The sequence below is a fragment of the Triticum urartu genome, chromosome 1 (genome assembly GCF_003073215.2).
Source record: "Triticum urartu cultivar G1812 chromosome 1, Tu2.1, whole genome shotgun sequence".
NCBI lineage: Eukaryota > Viridiplantae > Streptophyta > Magnoliopsida > Poales > Poaceae > Triticum > Triticum urartu.
Window position 1 is genome coordinate 214,280,479 of NC_053022.1, and position 17,912 is coordinate 214,298,390.

Genomic DNA, 17,912 nt, shown 5'->3' on the forward strand with positions numbered 1-17,912 from the left:
TTTTTATGACCCTTGTAATAGGCTTAAAAGCCGGGCTTGGAAGCCAGGTGTATTCACCTAAAAACCCAGGTTATCCTGCCTTTTTAAGTCTGCCACTCCGCCCAGGTAATCCTGGAACGACCCACAGTACTTTTGATAAGTCAATCTTATACAGACCCTGAATTTGTCAAAGTTAAAACAACGATTGGTTATGTGAGGTCCGGATTATAAGGTTTGTGTGAAGGTTTAACTCAGTGGCTGTGCAGCCCTTGAACGCACTTGATTTTTAGGCCTGGCCGCCCGTGTCAGGCTTGATTTTTTGATATTTGATTTGAATATTTTTTGAGGTTCCTCTCCTGTGACATATTAATACATGGTTAAAAACTGATGAGGGCTATGATGCCTTATGATTCATATATGAAATTACCCATTGTTTATTAACCCGGCCTGGCTTTGGACTATAAGTCGCCAGTGTATGATGATCTTATATACTTGGAAGCGTTATGCTCTAAGTTTTGGGATATTCCCCTTGCTGCATACGGAGTTGTAAGCCGGCAGTATATATCAATTGAACAGGGCATTGTGCGCTCAACCTTTTGGGTTGTAACCCATACCGTACAGGTATGATGAGCCGGCCGTGTGAGCAAATATCACAGGTATGATATTTTGTTATGAGGTTGTTATTAAACCGGCCCTGGTTTTGGACGTTAAGTCGCCAGTATATTTTGGATTGCACCATTGGAATCATGCACTTATAAATCATTTGGATTATATTATTCAAATATTTAATAGCCAAAACTTGGCTGGATTGTTATGATGGTATTGAATGATTGAGAGTTTCATACCGGATTATATTATTCAAAACATGAATAGCCAACATGGCTGGATTTTTATTATGATTATCAATAACCAGTATTATGACTGAGGTTTTCAAAGTCGCTTCAGCGCAATGGCTATTATTTCTTTATCAATGGATATGATTTATTCTGCAATGAAAGGAATAGTCCCGAGTCGCTATAGGCTTACGACCCGGCACTTGGGGGCTACATTATTCAAATCATGATTATAGCAAATATGGAAGTCCCATTTCGCTGCAAGCATGCATCATGACACTTGGGGGATAATGCAAGATCATTCTTTTTTACTTGCCTTATTGAAGACCCGACTCATCACATCGTAATGAGCCGGCCCTTGGGGGCTACCAATTGCTCCTGTCAAAAATTCAAGGTACACAAGCCTTAATCCATTATTTTGAAGGGTTCATTGCTCAGTTGGTAGAGTACAAAGCTCTTAACCTTATGGACGTGGGTTCGAGCCTCAAGGTGGGGTTTACATCATATGATGTTATTTTCAATGAAGCTTATATAAAGTCCCAGCTCAGTATTATCTTACTGAGCCGGCCCTTGGGGGCTACTCATGTTGCTGCTTAAGTTTACATGATCATATCTACAAAGTCCTTGCTCATTATTGCATAATGACCTGACCCTTGGGGACTACACTGGTTGAAGTTTTTTATGAGCATAAGGCAATTATAAGTCCCATGTTGCTACAAGCATGACAACCCGGCACTTGGGGCCTACATATGTGGAATATTCGGTTTTGACTAGTGACTGAGTTGAACTACTTGGATATCTTCAACATTGTAACATTTATATTGAAGCAAGTCTTAAGGTGTTACTATGCTCCCTTTTTAAGACTTGGGGGCTACAGGTGATAGGCATATAAGGGTGTCATAAATATTTACAAATCGGCAGTTTTGGCAATGATAAACCGACAAGTTTTACATCTTCAAGCCTGTTGAAGATCAGATGAGTATTTCAAAGACCAATATTTTTGTTAAAGCATTGGGATCTGAGTCAAATGATTTATTCTTTACAATGTTTCTCGGTGAGAAACCAACGTTAGCAAATTGATTATGAAGCTGGCTTATTAACCCGGATTTTCTAGAAGAAGGAAATGACAAGGAATTAAGGATGATCAGGTGCCGGCTTACAAGAACTCTTAACCCGGAGCACAACCTGTCAAATTTGTTCTTGTGTTTATTTTGCAGGATCAGTTTAACATGGATAAACCCAAATTAAACTAGGGGCTAATGTCGGGGATATACCCCGCAGTATGACCCGGACGGAAGTATGACCCAGCTAGGACTTGGTGTTTCATTGACAAACCACCCGAGCCTGGTGACTCGTTGGTGACCCAACAGATGTTAAGCCAGATGGTAAGTTGGTAGATAATAAGTCGGATGGTAAGCCGGCAGATGTTAAGCCAGATGGTAAGCCGATACATGTTAAGTCAGATGGTAAGCTGGCAGATGTTAAGCGAGATGGTAAGCCGGCAGATGTTAAGTCAGATGGTAAGTCAGATTGTAACAGAGTCACATGGGGTTAATAAGCCTGAGACGTTAAGAAGCCCAAGACGTTAAGAAGCCCATGGAGAGAAGCCCGTGATGAGAATTCAGAATAGTTTAAGTCCCAATCCAAGTTGGACTCTACATGTAACCCACCCCTTCAACTAATATAAGGAGGGGAGGGGCACCCCAAGAGGGAGAGGGAATGGGCTGAATAATTGTTAAGCCTAGACACAACTAGGAGAACTGGTTTACGGCGACTCCATCATGATCATTATGAGACCTAGCCACAAACAACATGTAGGGTTGTTACCAGATGATGTTTCTCAGGGCCCAAAGCTATCTAAACCCTTGTCTTGTGTGTTAATCCTCCTCGCGTCTCTCATTCCGATCAACCCCTCTCAAGCTACCACATAGATGCGTTGGCCTCACGACTAAGTCCTCACACTAGGACATCTGCCGTGACAAATCCATGACACGTGCTTTATTAAAAGAACTTGCATGACATCTTTTGTCCTACCCTCCCATGGCAGCGGGGTCCTATCAGAAACTAAAGGATATTAAGGCCTCATTTTAATAGACAACCAGAACAAAGCATTAACACATAGTGAATACATGAACTCCTCAAACTACAATAATCACCGTAAGAAGTCCCGGTTATTGCCACTCTGGGGTTACCAGATCATAACACGTAGTAGGTGACTATAACTTGCAAGATCGGAGCTAGAACATGAATATAATGGTGATAACATAAACGGTTCAGATCTGAAATCATGGCACCCGGGCCCAAAGTGACAAGCATTAAGCATGTCAAAGTCATAGAAACATCAATCTAAGAACATAGTGGATACTAGGGATCAAGCCGTAACAAAACTAACTCGATTACATGATGAATCTCATAACTCCTCACCGAGCAGCGAGCCTACGAAGGAATTACTCACTCTCGGTGGGGAGCATCATGGAATTGGCGATGGAGAAGGGTTGGTGATGACAAAGAACGAAGATCCCCCTCTCCGGAGCCCCAAACGGACTCCAGATCCGCCCTCCCAAGGAAGAGTAGGGCTTGGCGGTGGCTCCGTCTCGTGGATCGCAATAATTCTTTCTCCCTGGTTTTTTCTCCGAAAATAGGATTTTATAGCGTTGGGTTCAGGGTCTGCGCGGCCACCAGGTGGGGACAACCCACCTGGGCGCACCAGGAGAGGGGGGGCGCGCCCTGGTGGGTTGTGCCCACCCAGGGGCCCCTCTCCGGTAGGTCTTGGCTCCAGAAATTCTTATATATTATATAAAAATTCCTCGCAAAGTTTCGTTCTATTCCGAGAACTTTTATTTCCGCACAAAAACAACACCATGGTAGTTTTGCTGAAAACAGCGTCGGTCCGGGGTTAGTTTCATTCAAATCATGCAAATTAGAGTCCAAAACAAGAGGAAAAGCGTTAGGAAAAGTAGATACGTTGGAGACGTATCAGTAAGTGAGAACTCTGTAGCCTTATTTTTACTGCCAGTACTGAGTTGTGTTAGATGGCAATGCCAGAATCCTTTTCCTTTAAAGTGGATCCTGAAGAAGTTTACTCAAGATTACCTCTCAAACTACATGATTGACGGTCGACCATCACAAGGGGTTGTACTAGAGTCATGCGTGCCTTCTGCATCGAGGAGAGCACAATGGGGCCATTCCGCTTCACCTTGCTCAGCAACCTGAATGTCTTTCGCCTCTTTCTTTGCCATCTTTAATATACAACCTTGGTTCATTATTCTTTATTTGGTGCTTATGTAATTCTTGAACATATGTACCTGTGAATCGAATAATGCATTGGTTGTTTGATCCTGATGGATACGATAAAGCTATAGCCTACTTTCAAATTCAAATTAGGTACAATTTTAAATAGCAGCAATTAAATTAGGGTGAAATTACGCTCTGTAGGTCATTATGGTGCACACGGTCTATAAAGCACAGCGTGTGCGATATACATCATAATCCCACATGGTTGGCGGAGAGGAAACGTGTGTAACCATGCAAAAAATTGCCATTTGCAAAGCGTGTGTGATGTCAGACAATATCACAAATGGTGCGGGAAAACTAAATGTGTGTGATTGTCGACCTATGGTACACATTTTACATTCATGAACTATTTGTGATGTGCCAGGCATCGTAAATGTAGAGCTATTTTGGTATGTGCCTGGAAAATCCCGTGCCTGGAATGTGCCTGGACTGCCCCTGGCTTTAGGTAAAACAACAGAAGTCCGACTGCGATGGCAATGCGAGCACAAACGAGTTGCAAGGATGAAGCATTTGGGATATTCAAGATATCAGAAATAGTTTTATAGGGACAACTGTACGCATCGTGGCTCCCTATCCCCGACAGTTTTTGGGTTGTGTGGGAAGGAACCCCCCTATCGTACACACTCACTTGGTGACAGTACAAAATGCCGTCGCGGAAAGGGGTTAAAAACCGTTTGTATAGCACCTCGTTGTACCAGTGTTGTTGCATACTTTTCTGAAAAATTAACTGGTCCTAGTTTGAACTATTCTACTTATGATAAAGAATTAATGCTCTCGTTCGGACTTTAGAAACATGGCAAGATTATTTATGGCCCAAATAATTTGTTATATATTCTGATCATGAATCTTTGAAACATATTAGAAGTCAAGAAAAATTGAACTATGGACATGCTAAATGATTCCCTTATGTCATTAAACACAAGTGTAAAGAAAATGTTATTGCTGATGCATTGTATCATTGTTATACTATGCTTTCAGAACTTGACTTTAAAATATTTGGTTTGAAGACCATTAAAGATCAATATGTGCATGATGCTGAATTTGAAGATGTGATGCGAAATTGTAAGAAGGAAGAACATGGAACAAGTTTGTCATTAATGATGGATTTGTGTTCCGTGCTAATAAGCTATACATTCCAGCTAGCTCCGTTCGTCTTTTTTTGCAGGAGGCCTGTGGAGGTGGCTTAATGGGACACTTTGGCGTAAAGAAGATGGAGGTTGTACTTGCTACACATTTCTTCTGGTCAAAGATGAGACAGGGTGTTGAGCGTTTTGTTACTCGTTGCACGACATGTCAAAAATCTAAGTAACAACTCAATCCTCATGGTTTATATATGTACGTATGTATGTATATGCCTTTTCCTATACCTAATGTTTAGTGGGAGGACATATTATGGAATTTAGTTTAGGTTTACTTAGCACAAAGAAGGGGATGGATAACATATTTGTTTTCGTGGATAGATTTCCGAAAATGGCACACTTTATACCATGTCATAAAAGTGATGACTGCTAAAGTTGCTGATTTGTTCTTTCGTAAAATTGTTCTTCCATGGTGTGCCAAATACTATTATTTCAAATCGTGATACTAAATTTCTTACCCACTTTTGGAGATACTTATGGGATAAGTTGGGGATGAAATTGCTTTTTAGTACTACATGTCACCCCAAATTGATGGAAAAACTAAAGTACTCAATAGAACATTGTCAAGTATGCTTTGGGCTATTTTGAAGAATAACCTTAAAAGGTGGGAAGAATCCTTGCCTCATATTGAATTAGCTTATAATTGTTCGCTGCATTCAACTACTATGATGTGCCCTTTTGAAACTATCTATGGTATTCTACCTCGTACACCCATTGATTTGTTGACTCTTCCATCTTGATAGAAGGTTAATTTTGATGCTAAACAACGTGCTAAATTGATCTTAAAAATGCACAAGCTAACTAAGGAAAACATTGAGCGCATGAATGCTTTATACAGACTTGTTGACGATAAGGGTAGAAGACATATTGTGTTTGACCAGGAGATCTTGTTTGGTTACATTTACACAAAGTGTCGGTGTACTAAAACATGGGTGCTTTAATACCCTGACTTGTGCACAAGTAGTAGAAGCTTTCCCGACGGCGCGGGCTTGCCGGAGGATGGCTTTAATCAAGACTCAAGACTTGGTTGATAAAACCGTGAAGAAGACCTCCAAGCAGGTGATCGAAAGTACTAAGATAGTACTGAAGATCAAGCATCAAGTTCCCGGCAAGCCGTACACCAGCAAGTATTGAGCCGGAAAGCTTCGTGCCGGCAAGCTCCCACTACCTTTCCACTTCTCCACCTCAAGGACCAACTAGTCGCTTGTCAATAGGTGTCTTGTGGGCTAGTCATTAGGTGAGGCTTGTCGGGGCATGTGTCAGCGCATTTCCAGAAGATCAACTTCACTGCCACTTGTCCCAGAGACGTGGCGAAGGAATAGGAGGTAGTTGGGCGAACGACAAAGAAGCAGAGGAACTTCCTTGTTGGGCTTCGTCCCCAACACGACACACTGGTGCAGAGACCTACTATACAAATGGTTTTTAACCCCTTTCCGTGACGGCATTTGGAACCGTCAAGTGAGTGTGGGCGATAGGGGGTCCTTCGCACACGACCCAGAAACCGTCGAGGATAGGCCCTCCTGGCACATAGGCTGGGGCAAAATGAGCTCGTGTGCGATCTGGCGAGGCATCGAAATCCAATCGTTTCTGTTCGTATGTACATCCCACACGGTGAATCCCATAAAAACATTTATGTTCGTATGTATATCACACATAGTTTTTTGTGTGGAAATGTTTGTGCATGGTGGCCTAACACAAACATTTCTCTGCCGGAAGCCGTGTGTGATTGTTAGTTGATCGAACACGCTTACTTTCTAGAAATTGTGTGGGTTGTTTGAGTTCATCGCCCACGGCTTGTCTGAGTAACCTCTGAAATAGAAAAACCCAATTAGCGGGGTAATTAGCCTATTACTGATAATCCATGTAGTAATCAAATTGACATTTCTTATAAAACACACCAGATATTTCATATCCGTATAACGGCAACCAGGAATTCATAATTGAATTACATCGTATAGCTTCGACACTCAGTTACGCCATTACACAACAACACCAAGTTTCACATGCAACATCGAAAACCTTTGGAAAGTAGCATCATACACAGTAAATAGAGAGATGAATCTCATCTGGGAAACTGGAGAAGCGGAAGGCAAACACTGAGCCTTCAGTGATGTTGAATGTCCTTGCAACTTTAGGCCGGTGGCTATGGATAATTGCCCACCCAACCTTCGTCCTCTTCAGGAAGACCTCAATATTGTACCATGGGTGTTGAATGAATGCCTTCCTCGCCTCTTGACCATGCAGGTGGTTTGAGAGGTAATTATCAATGAACTGCTTTGAAAAGTACTGAAAACAAAGATATGCAGTTATAAATTTTGAAATAGCACAAGGGCTAAAAACAAGGTAAAAGAGATAGTACCATCCTATAGTTGACTGATGTCTTCTTCATTGTGGAAACAAAGATCTTGTTGTTACTCGTCACAAGTTTCTTTCATCCTAACAATCTTTCTGAGTTTCTTGACTTGACTGATATTCATGGACATCTCATTTCCCCATATACAAAATGGGTTGAACAGTGGGTCTAAGGCTCTGATAGCAGGACCTGCATGTGCAAAACCAAATTGTAAGAAACCTAAATATTAGAATGATTCTTGAAACTACACAATAATGTGCTATTAGCGAAAGGGCCATGCATGAGCAAACCTTGATGGTAAACCGCAGTGTCTCCCATTGTTTCCCTGCAACACACATAAGGCAGATCTTCATCAGGTTAACTGAGAGTTGCCATACTATCAGTAGAATATGTATTGAGTACAGCCAAATTCGATTTATTTCTCACATGCCTAACAATACAAAATTGTAACCACGGCAAATGAAAATCAAATTGCAGAATTGAACCAAATAGTTAAATGGACAGGAGACCAAATGAACCAAAACAGTTAACGGAGCACAACATTGCAGAATAGAAGCATGTACTAGAAGATAAGACAGCTAACAAAACAAACAACGCTTGAGAATAGTACTACGAAATGTAGCAATTGTTGGACCAAACTGTTAACTAAACATTACATTTCAGAGGACCAAACTATTAACTGAACATTACATTTCAGTGGACCAAACTGTTACCTGAACATCAGATTGCATCTTAACATTATAGAGGACAAATCACTAGAAGGCACTGGCGGTGGCCTCGAGAAAACAACACGAACTGTATTTCAAAGTAGACAATCGCGTGGCGGTGTCGACGGTGGCCTCGAAGACGAGGTGCTCCTCCAAGATCTGGCGGTCGGCATCCTTCAGACATGCCAGGAATCCCATGCAGGCTGGCCGAGCATAGCCTTAACATTCTAAAGGGATTCAAGCCGGTCAAGCAGACTCTTCGGCGTTTCTCCGAACCTAAGCGACAAGCCATGGGAGAGGAGCTAGCCAAATTACTGGAGGCCGGATTCATTAGAGAAATAAAACATCCGGACTGGCTAGCAAACCTGGTAATGGTACCAAGGACAAATCCTGGCGCCTATGCGTCGACTTCAAGGACCTTAATAAGGCTTTCCCAAAGGACCCCTCCCCCCTCCCTCACATCGATCAAATTATCGACGCCACCGTAGGACACGACTCATTGTGCTTCCTCGATGCATACTCCGGTTACCACCAAGTTAAGATGGCGGAGTCCGATCAAGCCGCAATGGCATTTATCACTCCATACGACCCGTTCTATTTTAACACAATGCCCTTCGGGCTCAAAAACATCGGCGCAACGTATCAACGCATGATTCAGACATGTCTTGAAACGCAGATCGGCAAAACAGTGGAGGCATACGTAGACGATGTGGTCGTTAAAACTAGACACGTCAACTCCTTAATAGACGACTTGAGGCTCACGTTCGACAATCTCCGAACATACGACATTAAGCTCAATCCAGAAAAATGCGTTTTCGGCGTACCCGCCGGAAAGCTCCTGGGCTTCATAGTCTCCAGTAGAGGAATTGAAGCAAATCCGGCTAAAATCCGAGCTCTGTCGCAGTTGGCTATACCAACTGACCTCAAGCAAATCCAGAAGTTAACTGGATGTGTGGCGGCCTTAAGCCGCTTTATCTCCCGGTTAGGAGAAAAGGCACTCCCCCTTTATCGCCTTGTTCGGCGCACCGAACACTTCGAGTGGATGGACGCAGCCACAGCCAGATTGGAAGAAATAAAAGCCATCCTAGCCACCAACCCAATCTTGGCCGCGCCAAATGTTGGCGAACCAATGCTGTTATATATAGCGGCAACTCACCAAGTTGTAAGCGCAGTGCTCGTCGTCGAACGAGAGACGGACGGACATAAGTTCTCACTTCAAAAGCCGGTATATTATGTATCCACTGTCCTCACTCCATGCAAATCACGGTACCCACATTATCAAGAGATAGCATACGCGGTATTCATGGCATCCTGGAAATTACGACACTACTTTCAAGAGTGTTCAATCACGGTGGCCTCAGAAGTACCACTCAACGACATAATAAACAACCGCAATGCCACGGGCTGGATTGCCAAATGGGCTATCGAGCTCCTCCCGTTCGACATAACATATAGACCACGGCGAGCCATTAAGTCGCAAGTTCTGGCCGATTTCGTCGCCGAATGGATAGAAGCCGAACTCCCTAAAGAGTACGGCGCATACTCCAATTGGATCATGCACTTTGACGGCTCTAAAATGCTGGCTGGTCTGGGGGCTGGCGTCGTCCCGACGTCCCTTACTGGAGATACAGCCCAATACGTACTCCAAATACTATATATAGACTCCAACAATGCAGCCGAATACGAGGCCCTATTACATGGTCTTCGGATGGCAGTTTCCATGGTCATTCAACGCCTGGAGGTGCATGGGGACTCGAACCTCACAATATCTCAAATAAATGGAGACTTCGATGCCAAGGATCCGAAAATGGCGGAATATTGCAACACCGTCCTCAAAATGTCAACTCGGTTCGAGGGGCTTGAATTCCACCATGTGGCTCGGGAAAACAATCAGGCGGCGGATATCCTCGGCCGTATCGGCACTAAGCGTGATCCTGTCCCACCTAACATCTTCTTGGAAAGGATGTTTAAGCCATCCATGGTATCGGAAGGGGACACCGCTAACAATAGTCCGGACCCAGCCACAACACCAGATACCGAACATTCTGACACAATCGGAGGCTCTGCCATAGAAATAACACCTTCAGCCCACGTGATAATGGCCGTCATCGCCCCGTGGACAGAACTATTCCTGGCCTACCTAACCAGGCAAGAACTACCCGAGGACCAAAATGAGGCACGCTGCATAGTGCGGCGATCTAAAGCCTGCAAGGTCCACGAGGGAGAGCTTTATAAGAAAAGCACTACCAGAATCCTTCAAAGGTGCATCTCTGAAGAGGAAGGGCGGAAGCTTTTGGCAGAAATCCATGCTGGACTCGGCGGCCACCACGCCGCAGCCCGGGCCCTTGTAAGCAAGGCCTTCCGTACAGGTTTATATTGGCAGACGACCCGAGTAGATGCACAGTATCTGGTCCAACATTGCGTCGGATGACAGCTTTTTGCAAACCAAAGCCATATGCCGCCTACCGCTCTCCAAACAATCCCCATTACTTGGCCCTTTGCGGTCTGGGGGCTTGATATGGTCGGACCCCTTAAAGGGGGAACCCATAAGAAAAAATACTTACTGGTCATGGTGGATAAATTCACCAAATGGATAGAAGCAAAACCCGTTAAAACGGCTGAATCTGGACCGGTGATAGACTTCATATATGGGGTTGTACACCGTTATGGCATCCCCCACAGCACCATCACTGACAACGGCACGAACTTTACAGTCGACGAGGTAAAACTTTGGTGCAGCAAGATGGGCATCAAGCTTGATTATGCTTCTGTCTATCACCCGCAAACTAACGGTCAAATCGAGCGAGCAAATGGTCTTATCATGAGCGGCATCAAACCCAGATTAGTGCGGTCCTTAAAGGAATCAAACACGCACTCGGTAGAGGAGCTCGACTCCGTACTATGGGGGCTGCGGACCATGCCGAATCGCACTACCGGATACACACCATTTTTATGGTGTGCGGTGCAGAGGCGGTTCTGCCTTGCGACATAATTCATGACTCACCTCCTGTGCACATGTATGAAGAAAAAGAGGCCGAGCTCGATCGGCAGGACAGTTTGGACGCCTTGGAGGAGGAGTGCGACGTGGCAAAAGCCCGTTCCGCATTCTATCAGCAATAGGCTCGAAGGTATCAAAGCAGAGAAGTACGGGCCAAAACCTATAACGTTGGCGAACTAGTTCTACGCTTGCCGGAGAAGAAAAAGAACAAGCTCAAGCCCAAATGGGAAGGTCCCTTCATTATTGACCAGGTTTTGACCGGTGGAGCGTACCGTCTGTGGGATGCATCGGACAATCGACTCGAGCCAAGCCCATGGAACGCATCCAGACTCCAAAGATTCTACGCCTAGTGCCGGACTCTATGTTCGTCTCCTAACCTCCGTCAATTTTTTGCATATCAATTATCTATCTTTTCTCTCTTTCTCTCTTCTTTTTTTGTTCTCCTCAAGGCCTTAAAAGTCTAACTTGTGTCTTCGTTACACAATCTTGACGCGCTAACCGCGCTCATTATACCTGGGGGCTTCTTATACAGAAGCTTAATATAACTATTTTTCTTGGCCTAATGCCCCACACATGTTCCATGTGTCATTCTTCCACATGTACCTTTTTTCTCCATTATATGCATCGATATGACTTAAGTTTTGGCCAAGCTGGGTTGCTTGGCTCTTGTATTTATGCCCTATGTTCCCGTTAATTCGGCTAGGGCATAAGGGGAGCACCTCTGTGATTGTTACTGCCGGGTCAGCCTGATCTGTACCTCAGACTGGGTGAAGCCGAAAGCTAGCGTTCTTAAGGGAATATTCGGTCGGTGAACAAAAGATGACTTTTATTTATTTTGATACATGCCCCCAGATGTTTATAGCCCACGTCTCTTTTCGCAGTTCGGACATGCACATTAGGGCATACGTACCCAGGGAAAGGAACCCTTAACGGAACTATTCTCCCTGGAAGATGTTTCTTACTATCCATGTAATATAACATAGCTAGTTGGGTACTTGTCTGTTCAAGCACTTATGACCCCTACGCCAGGTTTCCATGCATACCCCGGTTTTTACATAACCGAGCGGGTATTCGGATACACTCCGGACTATCGGGTCCAGAGGTCGAAGTGAAAAGGTCCGCCATGACAAATGATTTTTACAATCCGGCTAGGGACATTATACATGTCACTTAAAGTACACAATCACTAAGACTGATTAAATTCTTCTTCTATACCATCCAATAGGCTGTCTATCCTACAATCCTGTTGGGAATACTTTGCGGCTAATTCTACTTGGTCATACACCAAACTGACGGGGATCTCTTTCCCATCGGTCCCCACAGGTCCGACCTCGGCCATGTGGTTTGGGTCAGCTTTGGTATATCGCGTCTTCACCATGGCCCAGGCTTCCCTTGCACCTTGTCGGCAGGCTGACATCTTCCATAATCGGAAGCGCCGCCGTGCTCCCTTGAGCTTCTTTATAAGCTCCCCCATGCCTCCTGGCGGGGAGACGGATGGCCACAAGGCTTGGGCAATACCCTGCACCACCTGTCGAACTTGTTCGTGCAGTTGTGAGAGCTCTGGTAGAAGATCACCCGCAGACCCGGGCATCTCCTCCGCGGGACGACCCGTCATCATACCTGCAGACATAACTCTGTTAGCCGGCTTCTTCACCGAACTCTTTCAAAAGTTCGCTCAAGCACTTACTAAAAATGCAGCGTCGAAGCCGCTTATTCTCCTTCACGGAGTCCGCAAGTTGGGCTGGGACATCTTTCAGTTCCACGCCCAGCCGGATATTGGCGTCCTGGAGATTATTTTTCTCCTGCCTGACCTGCGTAAGCACACGCTCGCCAGCATTTAGCTGTCGATTAGCACGTTGCGCATTCTCCGGCACGGCCTCCGGATTCACTCCGGAGTCATCTGCAACGTCTATTGTTAGATTTGCATGCCTGCCGCATACTATCTGGTACCTGTCATTCTTTGAAATGGAAACAAGTGTTACCAGAGGGGGCTTTCTCAGACTCCTTCAACGCGGCAACCGCGGTCCGTAGCTGGGCTTTGCAATCTTCCAGCTCTTGAGACAATTGGGTATTATTCTCTGTAAGAACCTACACAAATAATGATCCTTAAATTAGTTGTGTCAACTGTTTCAAGTCTCAGGGGCTACTGATATATATATATAATCGTCAGATTTTCTTACCCGTATATCCTTTACATACTGCTCTGTGGCTCTGGCAAGACCATTTTGAGCAGCAGGGATGTACGCGTCTCCTGAGTTTAAGGATGGCAATTTTACCCATGGACATGGATATCCATGGATATCCGACCCGAATGGACAGGGTCTGGATATGCTTTTGTGTCCATGGACGCCGCCCAAACCCGACCCGATTGCTCATGGGTAGGTCATGGATATAATATTGTACCCGTGGATATATCCAAATCCGACTCGATAGTGTGACTTAATGGGCCAAAATCTGCTATCCCTACCCCACAGTCACATGTCCCACTACAATTTTACACTTTGTTATCTAAAACATGTAAAAGAAATTGCACAATCTCCGTCGTAACTTTTATTAGTTGACATTCAATTCCCTCTGTAACATACTCCAATGCCCCTTCCCTTATTTTTACCTCCTTGTTAAATGACTCGTCATTCACAACTATTAGAAAAATACTAAATGATCTTAGCATGTTAGTGGATGTTGATTTACCATAAGTTGATGTTTAGCATAAGTGAGGCCTAGCCTGCCACAAGGTGAAGAATGGAGGAGCTTATGTTAATGCTGTGTTATGTGTAATTTATATTTCTTGAGAGGACCCAATGGATATCCAGTGGGTATGGATATCCATCGGGTTTGGACATGGACACAAATTATCACCCATGGATTTTTTCGTGGATGGACAAAGACTGTCTTCATGGATATGGATATGGATTTAATATTGTTCAACCCGATCCAAACCCGACCCATTGCTATCCTTACCTGAGTTGAAGGCATCGAACGCCTCTTGGGAGAAACAAGCGTTACGAAGTACGGCCCGGTGACGCCTGTGATTCATGGCGCTCTCCACTTCGGAATTTGTAGCGGATAATCTATCCGCATCCTCTGTAGGAGGAGCATCCGGTGTTCGCCCTGTGTTAGCTTCCGCCTCTATGTCTGGCCCTAGAGCCCGACTGGTGGAGGCATGATTGGCAACCTCTCCGGATATAGTCCGGCAAGCGTTTTTCCTACTAGGAAACATGGACGTCATTATATTTTAAGAAAGACGACAACCATGGAGCGAGGTTCTGTATCATACCTCTGCGCCGGCGTCTCAGTCCTGACCGCCTTCCTTTTTGGCCTACCCGGCTTTGGTGTCCCTTGTTTGCGAGTCACTGCGGGTTCGGCATAGTAGGTGAAGTGCATTAAAGGTGATCCTCCTCGGAAGCTGGGGCTCCAGTTTTTCTTACATGCGATGCAGGGAGTAGCCCAGGATAGTCGGCTATGATGGCCACCATGGCATCATCGCAGCTCAATTGATAAAATCTTCTATCGATCAACTCCACAAATATGTACGGATCCTCTTCGAGTCTGGGATCGAGGGCCCGGTCAGGATCCTCCGGTTGTGGAGGTGGGCTGTTGACCTCCCCTATAGCCTTTCGCAGTTCCTGCCATGAAACGGCAAGGTGAGTACTTATGACGAAGAATGCGGGAAGGTTGGGAGTAAAAAGTGACAGCTCACCTAGCTTGGAGGGTTGTACATGGAGAATCCATCCCATGGCTTAATACGGATGAACTCCTCTTCCTCTCCCTTGAACAGATCGGACAGAATTTTTGCTAGAGCGGCAGCTGAGTCCGGTCCCTTACGCCCGCAGCGGGTGGTGTCATCTTCCCCGTTAAAACGCCACATGGGGTGCCCTCGATATTGAAGAGGCTGCACCCCCCGCATTATACATATGGACATAACTTTGATTATTGTCAGTCCTGATTGAGCCAACACTTTTATCCGGCCCATCAGGTAAAGGACTTCTTCGTTATCTTCCTCTTGAGGGCTCCGTGGACGCCAGCTTCGGCGTTTCTTCAAAGGGGCATTGTCGAACTCAGGAAGACCCATCCGAATAGGATCTGGAAGGGGGACGTCGTCCATATAAAACCACTCCGAAGGCCAGTCTTTGGACGTCTTCTTCGGGGTACCGGACAGGTATTCGGTCCCGGCGATGCGCCATATTTCGGCTCCACCCACTTGATATATTGACCCCTCCTTTGTGCGGGGCACAAGGCAGAATAGCCTCTTCCACAGCTCGAAATGAGCTTCGCAGCCCAGAAACAGCTCACAAAAGGCAACATAACCAGCGATATGTAATATGGAAGCAGGGGTGAAATTATGCAACTGGAGGCCATAAAACTCCAGGAGCCCGCGGAGGAACAGATGGATTGGAAATCCAAGTCCCCTTAGTAAATAAGGGACGAGGCATACCCGCACCCCCTTGGAGGGATTAGGGAAGCTCTCCGCTTGCTCCCCGCCATTATAGGTGCCGAGCCCGGCTCGAACAGGGACCATATACGCTGGAGGGAGAAACCCCTGGGTCTGTAACCCTACTAATTGGCTGTGCGGGATGGAACACTTCTCCCAATCACCGGGCTTAGGGCTACGGGAGCGAGAGGAGCAGCTGCGATGGCCAGCCATGTTGGAATGGATTTTTCCGAGCGCGCTCCGATGGATACTCGCCGAGGGAGGATGGTGTGGTCTGGATCTAAGAATCCCCGTCTCTTTAATAGACAGCTTACTTACATGGCTCAGGTGGCAAATGTAAAAATGCCCTGGCTCCTCTCATTCGCTCGACACGTGGAAGATAGCCCTTATTGGGCGCGGAAGCCAAGGAGTGCACCATTTATGGGGAGTCAGACACTACTCAGCAGATATTCAGAATTTGGAGAGGAACCCGAGTTGCAATGCCGAAGACAATCTGCGCGCCGGACTCATCGTCATTGAAGCCAAGTTCGGGGGCTACTAAGGGAGTCCTGGATTAGGGGGTCTCCGGACAGCCGGACTATATCCTTTGGCCGGACTGTTGGACTATGAAGATACAAGATTGAAGACATCGTCCCATGTCCGGATGGGACTCTCCTTGGCATGGAACGCAAGCTTGGCAATACGGATATGCAGATCTCCTCCCTTGTAACCGACTCTGTGTAACCCTAGCCCCCTCCGGTGCCTATATAAACCGGAGGGTTTAGTCCGTAGGACAACAACAATCATACCATAGGCTAGCTTCTAGGGTTTAGCCTCTGCGATCTTGTGGTCGATCAACTCTTGTAATACTCATATCATCAAGATCAATCAAGCAGGGCGTAGGGTATTACCTCCATCGAGAGGGCCCGAACCTGGGTAAACATCGTGTCCCCTGCCTCCTGTTACCATCCGCCTTAGGCGCACAGTTCGGGACCCCCTACCCAAGATCCGCCGGTTTTGACACCGACATTGGTGCTTTCATTGAGAGTTCCACTGTGTCGTCCTCATAAGGAGGGATGGCTCGTCTCGTTGTCAAGAACAACATCACCTCTGGGGGAGCCCTGGCTGTAGGCCAAACTCTCCGACTAGGCGGCTTTGTCATGACCGCCCGCTCGGCCGCTGCACCGACAATGACTTCTCGGGTCATCAAAAATAGCCTCCACATTGGCTCGAAATTCACCGAGCAGATGGATCCAATGGAGCTCTCCTCTTTGAACGAGCTCTTGGATCGCATCGCCGCTCTGGGAGTCGCTACGGACTATGATCGGATTGGGCTTAAACCCGACCAAAGGGAGATTAACTCTCCGCCGGTCACCCATCAGATAGCGGTGGTAGAGGAGCAATGCGGCGATTCTTCCTCTATCCTGAGGACGAACTATGTCCGGATTCCCGAGCTCTCCGAGCCGAATACCCGTCCACGGGAGGACATCGCCCTAAACCTGAACCTAGAACCAGGCTGCATGCCAAACCTGTGGGGCAACATCCCGGAGCCCGAACTTCCAAGATCGGAAACTCCTCCTCCCCTGGGTTTTAGATTGGGTCAAGGTATGGACTTAAATCCACCAACCCACCCAGATATAAACGATCTTTCTCACATTAGGCAAGAGCCCCAAGAGACAGTACATCACCATTGGGCTAGATTCCTCCTTGTAATGAACAAGGTCAAGGACTATCGTGAGGAAGACGCAATTTCGTTCTTCTGCAACAATTGCACGGACAAGGGAATCCTCAACGCCATAAGTCGCCGTGACATTGCACACTTCGCTGACTTGGTGGCCATAGTACGGAAGTACTGTGCGATGGAAAGCTCCTGGAAAACCCAACCAAAATTTTGGGATAATCCGGCTCTGACAAACCCCCCAGTCCGAACTAAAAGGGTGCACTCTCATAAGTCACCCGACTCAATTACAAAGAAGCAAAAGCCCACTGCAGGGCGTGGAACCGTATTGGAGGGATGGCTTAATGGGCCCTGCAAAATTCATAGTACAGCGGATACCATACCAACACACAGCCTTAGAGCATGTTAGGTACTCCGGCAGGTGGCCAAGAGTGGTGAGGATCTCCTCATTCAAAACACCACAGAGCATCATCCCGTGGATAACAATACAGTATTGACAGTCTTTGAGACCTTCCCCTCA